The sequence below is a fragment of the Cygnus olor genome, chromosome Z (assembly GCF_009769625.2).
Source record: "Cygnus olor isolate bCygOlo1 chromosome Z, bCygOlo1.pri.v2, whole genome shotgun sequence".
Classification (NCBI taxonomy): Eukaryota; Metazoa; Chordata; class Aves; order Anseriformes; family Anatidae; genus Cygnus; species Cygnus olor.
In genome coordinates, this window is record NC_049198.1 from 59046534 (window position 1) to 59059030 (window position 12497).

Consider the following 12497-nt stretch of genomic DNA (forward strand, 5'->3'; position numbering starts at 1 on the left):
AGACAAGTGTGTCCACTGCTGCAAGGAAAGTGTGTCAGTGATCTGACTTCATATCACATTCAGTGTTATTGTGTCAAAAGTGAGAGAAAGAAAGAAAGAAAAATAAAAAGGTGGCAGTAGGTGAAGAGATCCTGCCAAGTATCCCATCTTAAGCAACTTTTTAAGTTGGAGCAAAACCTAGTCTTTCTTACATTGAAATTCTCATCAACAGTCACAAACAGGTGTAATTAGGTATTTTCATAACAAATACAAAACTTCTCAAAAACAGCCAAATCAGATTTTGATTTATGTCATACTGCAAAAACAACAGGTGTGTACCCACCCCACTAAACAGTTGGGTAATTTCATTTTATTTTCTCCACTGCGATAGTCCTAACTTGTATTTTATGTTCTGGCCTGGAGGCTGGCTTTACAAAACTGATTTCACTGACTGCTAGAGGAACCTTGCTAGATTTATAGAACCATCTGCTGGTAAAAATCAGAGGCTATTTCATGCTTAACAAAACTTAAAATAATATTTTGTTCCATAGATAGGCATATATTGCACATAACAGCCTGCATGCCATCTCAAAATGTGGGCTGATTGTCACCTTAGTGTTGGTAGGAAAACAGTTGCCTTATCCAGTATACCACAGTTATGTGAACAGAATGTATTTCAACATGATTTCTATTCACAGCTTAAGTGAATCATTTCCCTTTTAATTCCCCACCCCCAACTATTCATTTATATACAGATGAGCAAAGCACTTTGATGAAAGTATGTTCCAGAATAGACAAAAACTCCAGAATTTGCAAGTTTATTTTTGCAGAAGAGAATGATATAAAACAAGGAGCCAAAAAGAAAAAAGTCTTTACAACAGATTACATATTTTCTTATTTTAAACATCCTTTCCTTCATCCCTCCTCCCCCATGCGAAAACAACTCCAGAGACCCAGACAAGTATAACATAATTAATGCAATTAATTTAACCCAATCTCAATATGTCCTTAAGAAACTCATACTTTGGAAAACAATTTGTGCTTGTTGTACACCTTATTCAACGCTACTTCAGACAAGAAAGCAAATTAACATATTTTTGACTATGATAGTATTGCATACTAGTAGCACTCAAAATATATCATACTTATGTCAATATATGTATTCACTGATAGCTGCATCAAGAATGCTCCATGACTACAGAGCATCTAATTTAATTCTGCCTGTTTTACCTACTTTTCTGTAAAAAAGATTTTTCTTTGTCCTGCTGTTTGAGACACTAAGACATTCTCGGGGAAAACCATATTTAGAGAATGTTTAGAAACGTAACATGTTCTATCCTTAACTTTATACATCTGTCAGCAGAAGTATGTCAGTATGGGCTTTACCCAGAAAAAATATAAACACAATTAGCACTGAAGCAAATGGATAATTGTTGGATACTGTTCATTAAATATATTCCTACTAAGCGCCTGCAAGTTCAGCTAGGCTGAGGCCTAGCCTTTTTTTTTTTTTCTGGAACAGATTTGTATCACAAAGAAAAGCTATCCTTCTGAAACAAATACCAACAAATAAGAAAAATTAGTTTGCATCTTATGTACCTCCCTGACAGAGAGTAACATTAAATCTGCTTCATTTACTATGTGCAATGACCTATTTCTTCTTTTTGGGGGTAGAGTGAAATTACTGGATATTGTTTTGTCTGCATGTTTTCCTGCAAGTGTTATGATGTGTATTTTCCACAGTAACCTAAACATTTATTGTTTCAATTAAATAAGCCTTACTGCACAAAGAGGGATTTCAGATTTTTATTCAAAAAATGCAAGGAAACCAAAGATTCAACATCCGGAGGTTTTCAGGGTACATCAATCATTGTATGGCAAATCCCCACAACCTCAAAGCATGTCTTATAGAGGTCATATTTGATATTGGGGATGAGGAAAGAAGGCTTGTATTTATCAATATATATATATATTGATTCTTTGCTAAAACAACTAATTCTTACCATTTTTAGACTGTAAAGTCTTGGGACTGCAGTTTCTCTCAGGTAGCACAAGGATCTGAAAACAATTAAAAAATAAAAAATGAATATAATTCAAACTGTCGCAATACTTAAAAAGATTTTTTTCTCCAGCATAACTGCGAGTGATCCAAGCATAATCCTCAGTGGTTAAGATTAAAGTCATGCAAATTATTCTAACCACACGTACGCTTATATAGCATGCTTCTCTGCACTTCAGTGGTCTGTAGGCTTAAATATAGGACAAAGGAATCCCTGGTACCTAGATTTGCAAAACCCTATGCTATTCTTAGCACTTGGTACATCTCTAAAAAGCACTATACCTAATGGTTAACACACCCAAAAATCAGTCAAGGGGACAAAAATCTGTCATACTATGCTTATTGTCAAGGTGGTCCATTGTTCCCAGGCATACGACAGTGTGTTTTTTTTTTTTTTGCAATCAAGAAACAGTGTTAGGCTTTCACAACGTAATGGCCCAGAGAGTAGGTATTTTTGGAAATGGCACTGCATTACATAACCTCCACTTTCGTCTCTCTCTATTCCACACACAAATGCACACACCTATTTTAAATAGTGAGGAAAAAAGAGTAAGTCCTACCTCTTTCAAACGGTTCTTTAAATTACTGCTCTCTCAATTGAGTGAAATTGTAGCACACCTCCTTTACCAGTTTTCATACAGTGACAAAAATTAAAGTTCTCTTCTATTGATTATGTATTTCTTACCTATAGTGTGTATGTATGAAATGCAATTAGGTATGAGTCATATGTTTGCACACAAACACATACATACATACTGGATATAAAACTGCAAACTCATATACCTATAAATGGACATAGAAACGTTTGAAAGAAAGCACATCATGAAATGCACACCAAAATACGTTTGTTTTTGTTTTGTTTTTTTCCTCTCTCTAAAGAACCACCCAAAATTTAACTGCTGCACATGCAAAAATGCAGAAGGCTGTTGCAAGAATGACTGCTTTCTAAAAATAAACCCCAGCAGCCTGAGAGGAATCCAGTGTCAGGGCGGAGAAGAGGGAGATTCGTTTTACAAGGGAGAAGAAAAGAGACGAAAAACCAATCCTAGAGCCTCGCATGCATGCTAAAAATTTTTAAGTGCATTAGGTTTAAAAATGCATTTTGGTGGTTTTGGAGTGCAAAAACGAAAAAAAAAAAAGAAAACAGTTTTATAAAAACGCTCCTCATCTCCCCTTGCATGTGTGCACAAAAATCCCCAGCCTAGAAATCCAGCCTTAAAGCATAAAGACAAAGAGTTAAATACATATAACTGCACGTTTTCTCATCTTCTTTTAAAAAAGCCTGTTTGGAAACGTGCACCGAGAGGGGGGAAGGCAAGCTGCAGCAAAGTCCAGCTAAGGGCAAAAGGAAATGAAAAGAAACAAAGAAAGAGAGAGAGAATTAATTTAAAAAAAAAAAATCAAATAAAATTCTGTGGATTGGAATTGCATATACTTACAGACAAAAGCCCCCGCTCCCTGCTCACTTTCTGTCCTTTCTACATGATCTGAAACACAAATGTGGATTAAAAAAGGGCAGCATGCTACAGAGGGAATTTATAGTTGGGGGAGTGGAGAGAGGGTAGGGGGTGTGGGGAAGAATGACTGCACCTCTTCCAAAGTGCAGCCTTGGAGAAAAAGGGGTGGGGGTGGCTGGGGGAAAGTCTCTCTCGCTCTCCCTCTCCCTCTCCCTCTCGGGCTGGGTTTTGGTTGCCAGCGCTGGTTTATATTGAACAATGAGCTAATTCTGATGGCAGCTGGCTAGCCGCCAGCTCTTCCCCCCCCCCATCCCCCGTCCCCTCCTTACACACACACGCTCCCCCCCTGCCTGCCCGCCTCCCCCCCCGCCCTCTGCTGCAGCGCCAGACTGCTTAGTCTGCAATAATCCGCAGCCCCGCGTCCCCCCTTCGCCGTCTGGCAACCGGGGCCAGCGACCGCCCCGACGACGGCCACGGCCGCCGCCGCGGGCAGCGCAGGGGGACGCCGCCGCCGCCGCCCCCCGAGGCGGCGCTGAGGGGAGCGGCGGCCGTTGGTGCGCGGCCGTTGGTGCCCCCCCCCCACTCCAACCGTTCCCTCCCTTCAGCGCGGCGCCCTGCCAACGGCTCGGGGCGGGGGGGGTGGGAGGGAGGGAGCAGGCACATACTGTAATAATAACCCTGCAGCAGCAAAGGGCATCTGAGGAGAAGGGGAGGGAGACGGAGGCGGCCGCCCGCCCGCCGCTGTGCCTGTCTGAGAGGAAAGAAAATGGTGGGCGGGGAGGAGGGGGCGCCGCGCCGGGCGGGGTACGGAGCGGGGCAGGCGGCGGCCGGCAGCAGGTGCGGGCGGATCCGGCGGCGGGGCTGAGTCCCCCTCCAGCCCCGGTCCCTTCCAGCGCCGGGGCTGCGGCTCTGCGGCTCTCCCCAGTCAGGAGCCGCAGGTGCGCCGAGGCTCGGCTGAGAAGCGGCGGCCGGGGGCGTGAGGTGCTGGCCCAGGCAGCCAACGTGCTGCTTCATTGCTCCCCCCCCTTTCCTCCTCCCGCGTCCATGAGGGGGAAACGCAGCCAGGTGGCACCTCACAGGCGTGCCAGTGCACCGACGGTTTGCGCAGGGTCTGCTGAGGGTTGCGGAAGCTTTGTGAGGTCCCGCGTTATCGTAAGTGGCCCCAGTTGTGCTTGTAAGGGGCAGAGAGTGAGAAACAAGCAGCCAAGGGAAGTACAGCATGGTGGCTCAACAGACTACACGAAGACTCCCACTGCGAAGGCACCAGGAGCAGTGTAGACACAGCACAGTGAAAGAGAGATGATGTGCTGCTGCATAGTGTCACTCCAGAAAATGCTACACAGGGAGGTATGATTAAATAAATAAATAGAGAAACAAGTGCTAAGAACCGGATTCTGTTACCCTGCAGCTTTTGTAGTTACCTTCCTCAAGGTTAAAATGTTTGAGGCAAAGTAGGTTGAAATGGTTTGAAATTATACATGCTGCAGGCTAATAGAAAATTCAGATTTCTGTTTTTGGCCTTAGGTTTTGAACAACCAACCTTGTTTTTCGAATCCACTTTTATTAACTCCCCAGGAAACCGCATTTTTCAGTGGTCCACAAAGGATTTCCATATGTTGAGTGAAATCAGCTTGATAGCATGTCCCTGCACCTCCCTGATCAGCTACTGCATCACTGGGAATGCTTGCAAGCCTACCAGAAGATCAGGCAACTAGAAGGGAGAAATGTGGGACTCAAGGAGCCTCTGATATTCAAACCTATGGTAAGCTGTGATAGTAATTCAAACTTCAGTGCATCAGGATCAGACTGTTAGCCACTTAGGGCACGTTGCTACATCATGTAATTATTCCATTTCCTGGAACAAATTTCCTCAAAGAAATCAGAGAGTATCTTTCATCCCCTCTTCTTTCTGCTGGACGTCACATAACCTGCTGGCACCACTCCGTTGGCACACACAACTGGACTTCAGTCACAGCCACTCCTGAGACCTTTTCACCAGCTTGTTCTTTTTCCCTTCACTACCTCTGCTCAGAGGCGGGTATCTGTGATGTCTCTTCCTTACAAGGAGGGCCAGGTCCGCGTTATTCTCTTCTGTTTGGACGCATGCCACACTCAGACCTCTTCTCTGCTGTTGTCAGTTCTGAGTATGGACTGTGCCCGCTCCCTCCAGTTGGAGGCTGAGCAGGTCTCTGTGCCCACGCACTCCCTCTGAAGCCTGGCGGAATTCTAGCTTTTAATAACAACCAGCTTGATACCAGGTAACCGAGCTCAGCCACCTTCTTCCTGACAGCGTGGGGCCACTGCCAAACCCCATCTGGCCTTCTTCACTTGCACCTCTTTTACCATTCGTACATTCTCAGGACATGTTGCCAGCTGCCAACAGCCTTGCCAACAGTTCTGCAAGCACTGCCTTGCACACAACCCACAGCATTTGCTTCTTTGATTTGACCCAGCTCACAGCCCTGTGCTTCCCAGCAAGATGTGTATAGTAGGGTGTTTGTGGTAGCACCTAACGTTGACTGCCCCAGCCCAGAGTGGCAGCTGTGAAGGCACTCTCAGAAGTTTAGCCCACAGGTCCCAGTCTCCCAAGCAGCTTTGGCTATTCTCTCTCCTCTTTCTTGCCCCCTGTCTTTGCTGCAGGATGATAACATACAAAGACACACAGCAGAAAGCTAGAGAGAGCACATTTCAGACACAGTTTTTTTTACACAAATGAAACGTAGAAATTCTTAGTTAATAGTGGTTGTGTCAGTTCTCCTGCCTGCTTTCTCTACAGGTTACTACCCATCAGCTAATAGGCCTCTTCTCACATTAAAGGCTATATATTTAAACTCTGTCTTGAGATGGTGAAGGAGAATTCTTCCAAATTTTTGCTGAAAAGCAGACATTTAGGCAGCCAAGTTCCTTATATGTCCCCTCATCTGCACACCATTTGAGAACCTACCCCACATTCCAAAGTCCTTTACTGGAGCCACCACCAATGATTGTAGATCTCCATCTTGGACATGAGCCCTAAAACCTTCATTTTCTTCCCAATGGCTTAGTTTGTTACCCCAGGTAAGCAACCTGGTTTGCTCTGCTGTGTATGCTTTCCCATATCTGGAAAGTCTTACACCTGTTTGTTGCCTGTTACAAGCTAAGTTGCTGAGTTCTCCTCAAAGTCTGTGCTGTTTAGTTTGGCTGTAATGTCTTGAATTTTCTTGTTGTTAGCCACATTCCACTTGAAGCACTGAATGGAAACTCAGAAGTGAAGGCTTAACTGGCAACAGGAATAAGAAGACAAAAACCTGTAAGTGTGGGAGAAGAAAAGGAGGCAGCAGAAGGACACAGAAAGACTCAGTCTGGCCCTGTATGGAATAGGAGAGGTTCAACCACTCCTGGTTCTGGAAATTTAATTGCTGATCCAAGGTTTGCAAAACAAAAGCCTAATATGGAGTTTGTTGGCCCCAGGTTACAAGGTGGAAACCTGGAAACCTTAAGAGTCAATTCAAGCAAACTGGTAAGATTGAGCTGAAAATAGCGTTGAAAAACAATTGACAGAAATTATTAGTTGAAATACGTTAAATTTTTGATCATTTATTTGTTTTAACTATTTGTTAATCCTTGGTGTTCTTTCCCTATTCCTGTTATTCTTTACCCATTTGTAAAAAAGGTAAAGAGCATTAATATGCTGAGAAACACGAACAGGCAAAATGGTAAGTTACAGGGAAGTGCAAATCGTTTTGCACCTGCAGATGGGACCTCCAGCCCGACTGTGACTCCAGTGCCAGACTTCCCTCTTTTACTCTCAAATCATCCATGCAGTACTTCATTCCTGCAAATGTGTAATGCAGGTAAATTGTTCCACTGTCTCCAGGAAGACTAGATTTAACCTCAAGCCTAATTTTTATACTCTGTGGTTACTTAAACCAGTCTGATTTTTTTCTGCAGTCAATTTTAGATAGGAAGAAAAAGGTTGTTCTTTCTGCTACCTCTTAGCTGTGACAATTCCTTTGATTCTTTTTCCCTTTATTTCTCTCTTTGGCCTGAGCTATAAACCCCAAAATTGATAAAACCCTGACTTACAAAGCATTATGATTACAAAAATAGTCTAAAATGGACTTGCAAAGCAGGGAGAGCAGAACAGGCTCTTGCGGCTGAGGGGAAGGTAAAAGCAGCAGAAGTTATGCAATTAAAAAAGATACACTGTTATATCAGAATATAAGTCAGCAGCTGGGAAACTCCATAGATTGCAGTGAACAGGCACAAAACAGTCACCAGAGGATTACTTAGAAGCTGTCCTTCCCAGTTCTGACAGTGAGCAGAGAAGCTGTATCCTACACTAGAGGCCACAATTCCCACTCTTATTCTCACCTGCATCGTTCAGCCATTGATTACAGTATTGTGCACGATGCAGAAAAGTAGCAGGATCCTGATCTGGAAATGGGTCAGATTCAAGCGTGACACAGGTATTATAGAGAGCTGCTAGCTCATGTAACAAATGGGCTGCAGACTGCATTGAGCACCTGAAATAAAAAGGTGGGAGGATAGCAGATGAGATCCTGGTAGAAGCAGGCAGTTTAGCAACTGAAGCCAGGTCGTGCGTTCAACTCATTATAGAACCATCAATAAAAACGAATTCAGTTATAATTTTTCAGCTTTTGTGAATATGCAGCTTCTCTGAATGATATCACCCCTGCAGCACGTTCACAGATATATTCCAAAAAGACCATATAGCACCACAAAGAATATCCACATGTAAGCATAAAGATAAATAAAATGACAGCCTTTCTTTCTTGCAGATTCTTCTGCTACTTGTGCCCTTTCTACTCTTAAGCTCTATTCATCAGTAAATTAATACAAGGAAGGAAGAGGGTAATTGCTTTGCTGCAGCTAAAAACTTCAGCAGATTTTCCATATATTTCCTTATAGCCATAAGGGGGACAACATAGATCATAAACTAGTTATCAGAAATTGTGTGGTGTTTTCCTGGCAACTAAATTAAAGTTAGAGGGGAAGGTTATCCATTAAATGACTTTTCAAGAAGACTTAAAATGTGGGATCTATTTCCAGTTTAGTCTTCTGGGGGCTGGATTCAGAGGGCTTCTTTTCCTGTTTGTCTCCAAATCTATGAGAATTTTGTTTTCATGTATTTCTATTACCAAACAAAATGAGCTGTGCATAAATAACTGATGGAACTGAGCTATCTGGAAGATTTCCAATTAAGATTAGTTTGTCATTACATAAACCAAATGTTAAGGATTTTTTTACTGGTGCTCCATCAGAGGACAACTTGGATGGAAGAATTGCACTTCAGCTCAAGAAAGGAAATCTGCTGTATGAACATATTCTCTTCTAACAAACAAAAGCTCCTCACACTTCCAGAAGGAATCATTTACCACAGTTCCTCTGCAATAATGACTGACACTGAATGCTTGACACAAAGATGTAAAATATGCAGGATATTTCAAAAATATACCAATGGAAGGAATGTCATAAACCTTGATCATGGCAAAGCCTGTACACTTAGATTAGCCCCCTTGATTTAAGTGAAGCTGCCTACAAGTGTACAGTTAACTACACAGCTGAGGTTAAACATTATCAAAGTTAAAATTAAAGTCTAGATCCACTAAAAATCTTTGGATTTTTTTGCTATGGACTTTTATGTTGTTTTTTTGTTGTCGTTTTGTTTTGTTTTTCTGTACAGACTAGACAGAGATGATTTGTGAAAGTTGCAGAATAAGAAGCACTACAAAAGCAGTATGATTTGATCATGACTTGTGGCAACAGAGAGAAAAAAATGTAAAAATGGTGCAAATTTCAGTCCTCACGCAGAGGTGAGTAGAGTTCCAAAAGGAATAGTAGATAGTAAAAGAGAACTGCTACAGAAGCGGTGAAAAAGATTGAATTGAATGTATTGAATGTTTTCATTTCAGTCAAGAGCAATTCATAATTTCCAGATCAGCAGTTCACAGAATCACACAGTCACAGCAGGGCTGAGGCTGGCGGGGACCTCTGGGGGCACTGCTCCAACCCCTGCTCAGGCAAGGCCACCCAGAGCAGGGTGCCCAGTCCAGGGGGCTTTTGGAGATCCCCAAGGAGGGTGACCCCACAGCCTCCATGGGCAGCCTGTGCCCATGTTCCTACACCTGCACAGCAAAGCAGTGCTTCTACATACCTAAGTCATGGCTGCCTAATCTTTGCACGATCAGAAAACTATGCTTAAAAAACAGTGCTAGTTACCAACTAGCTTAAGGTCTGGATGTACCACAGATTCAAAGAAGAAAATGAAAAACCATCAAAAAAATCAACAGAAAAAACAATTTCAGAATTTTAGTAGATACTTTCTGGGCAGAAAGAACACTAAAAGAATCAGATCCATTATTTATGGTAAATTATCCTCTCACCTGTGCTCAAAATTCAATCTACTGGCAAGTTTGAAGTGACAAAAAAATTACCTGACTCCTATTTAGAGAAGCATCTAATTTTTGCTTCATAGGAAGACCTGAAGTGGTGTCTTGATTCCTCTGCATACTGTCACAGAACATGGATTAAAAGTAAAAAGCAGCTGCAAGGAAAGAAAACTTCTCTCTCTTGGGTTTTATCTTTCATTTGCAGGTTGTGGCCAGATAGCTCATGCCATATACATTCTTTGTTAATGCAGTGCTGTATGACCTTGTCCATAGATTCTTGCCTACACATGTTCCTGCTATATAATAGAGTGTCAGATATGATGAACGTCAAGGTGTTTCTTTCATTTGAGAAGAGCACTGTAAGCCACTCCATTTCCCTCTGTGGTACTCTGCTGAGAAATGTTTTAGTATAAACGTTTAAAAGTGCATACAAATGTAGAAATAAATGGAGATTTTGGAATGAACAACAAAAATTATTAAAAGCATGGATAACCTCTACGACAAAAATAATAGTAATAAACAACACAAAAAAATGTACAGCAGCCACAGCACCAATATGGGCCTAAGGCCTCTAGCAGTGCAAGCGGCTGAAAAAAACAGCTACAGTGGTCTGCTTACCCAACAGTCTTCTGAGGAAGCTCTTCATGATCCTAATTCAGGGGTGCTCCCTTGAAACACATAACTTCTCTGATCTGGTTAACTCCAGCAAGCCTCAGTCACATTTAAATTGTAGCAGGTGTCAGATGGACTCTTAAAAATTGTGACCAAATGAAAAAAAAAAAAAAGGTTTTATTTTTAATCTACTACCTGACAAGTCCATTGAGTACCTCCTAATTCTTATGCTTGAGTAAAACTGAATTATTCCTTAATCAGGATTTACAGTTCCCATTAGCTTTAGAGGAAGTTAGGGTTTCTGTTGTAGCCAAGCCCAAAATGCAGAAATGGATAATCTTGTGGATTAGTTTGTGAGTGATTTGTGTTACCAAAAAAATAAAAATAAATAAAAAATCCTGTAGGTCTAATTGATCTTTTCAGAACATATGCATTTTACTTATGGAACACCTTGATTTATTTATCAGTGTCATCCATACAGATATTTGTACCAATATTCTAAACACTAATAAATCAAAAGGCACATTCATAGTTGGTAGATTAAATTTTGAAGAAAATTTGTGTCAGCGTATTAAGCAAGTATTGTGTGACTAAACATTTAGAATTTGGCTTGACTTTGACCTTTTGTTCTCTGTAAAATCAGTCAGTGCTCCTGTTGTACAGCTGGATTGCCAAAATATTCAGAGCAATATTTTCAAGCCTGGAAAATGGAATCTTCTGAATTCAGAACAATCTTATATGTGGTCATTGTAAAGCTTTCTTTGTCACATGACAGAGGAAACATTGCCATTGAATATTACAGAGACACCATTAACTGAAGTGCTGCAAGTTTGGTATGATTTGTATTCCATTGCCAAATTTTCTTTCAAGGAAATTATGATCAATGACTAGAAAAACACAGGTTCAGAAATTTGCAAAAGAATCTGCAGCTTGGGTTTGAAGTACAGCAAACCCAGGTGCTTAAAAACAGAGGGAGCACATGTAACTCTAAGAGTGACTGGAAAACAATTGTTCCGCTGGCCAGGATGAAGAATTAGCATGTCCCTGGAGAAGGAGGTCAAGAGCATGAAGAGGAGACAGCAGATAAAGTCTTAGACATGAGTAAACTTAAGAAGAAAAATTAAAGTGCAGATCATGAGATTTGTTGTTGTTAAGTAGCCAACTAAACTGAATTCAAATACGAGAGCGTTTGTGTACTTTGTGCAAACCAACTTGAGATGTTTCCTAACTTACGTTGACATTCGATGAATGTCATTTTGATATATGCACTTGTATTGTTGTTGTAGTTGCTCTGTTTAAGAAACTTGAGATGCAGACCAGCTCTGTAACTCTCACTACTATAAGCAGCATTCATTCACATTAGTGGCTGCGGAGAGGACAATGCGTTTAATGCTGTTCCAAGTAATGGTTCAAGAGATGAGCCTTTCTATTCAGGTCAATTAAATAAACACAATCTATTTCATTTGAATTCATGAGAATTCACTTAATTAAAAATGTAGACTACAGTTTTTCTGTTATGGGCTACGCTTTCAATTATTCTCAGCATTTAGTGAGAACTTCAAAGATTAGCTTAGTGAACACTTGAGGAGGATAAGCCCAGGTCAAGTCTAGCTATAAAGCTGAGTTTAAAATTAAAATTAATTTGACTGTAATGTCAGAAGAGAGGATCAGTTGTTGCCAGTTTACCAATTCTTGAAAGCAGGATTAGAAGATAGGAGTTTGCTCCATATCAATTCTGTCAGTTTATTTTCAAATGTCTGGATTTTTACTTTTTTTTTTTTTTCCTCACTATAATGGAATTAAATACAATCAATGAGAGAAATTTCATTCTAGATTAAGTTCCAAAATATTGAGGACCACCATTGCCAATCATGCTGAGAGTTTCTATGATTTCTATGATTACAACAACATCATTGTCATTACGTTAGAAAATAATTAAATACCTCTGAAATTTCTGCCACCAGATATGGAAAGGAAGGTCTGTAAAAGTTGTTGCAA

At 41.1% G+C, this 12497-nt stretch overlaps 2 long non-coding RNA genes across 5 annotated transcripts; one reads left to right on the plus strand and one right to left on the minus strand.

Moving 5' to 3' along the window:
* Positions 1–1990: 1990 nt before the first annotated feature.
* On the minus strand, positions 1991–3796 carry LOC121061793. Of its 2 annotated transcripts, XR_005815263.1 has the most exons (3): positions 3629–3796; positions 3478–3525; positions 1991–2037 (listed from the first exon to the last, which is right to left on the minus strand). It is a non-coding gene; the product is annotated as an uncharacterized LOC121061793 (long non-coding RNA). The 2 variants fall into 2 exon arrangements; XR_005815264.1 differs by having other exon boundaries at positions 3478–3635.
* A 410-nt stretch (positions 3797–4206) lies between these two features.
* LOC121061794 lies at positions 4207–11963 on the plus strand. Of its 3 annotated transcripts, XR_005815267.1 has the most exons (6): positions 4207–4332; positions 5071–5257; positions 6706–6994; positions 7230–7328; positions 9182–9311; positions 9411–11679. It is a non-coding gene; the product is annotated as an uncharacterized LOC121061794 (long non-coding RNA). The 3 variants fall into 3 exon arrangements; XR_005815265.1 differs by having other exon boundaries at positions 6706–9311; positions 9411–11963; XR_005815266.1 differs by lacking the exon at positions 4207–4332 and adding an exon at positions 4345–4842 and having other exon boundaries at positions 6706–9311; positions 9411–11963.
* Positions 11964–12497: the final 534 nt, after the last annotated feature.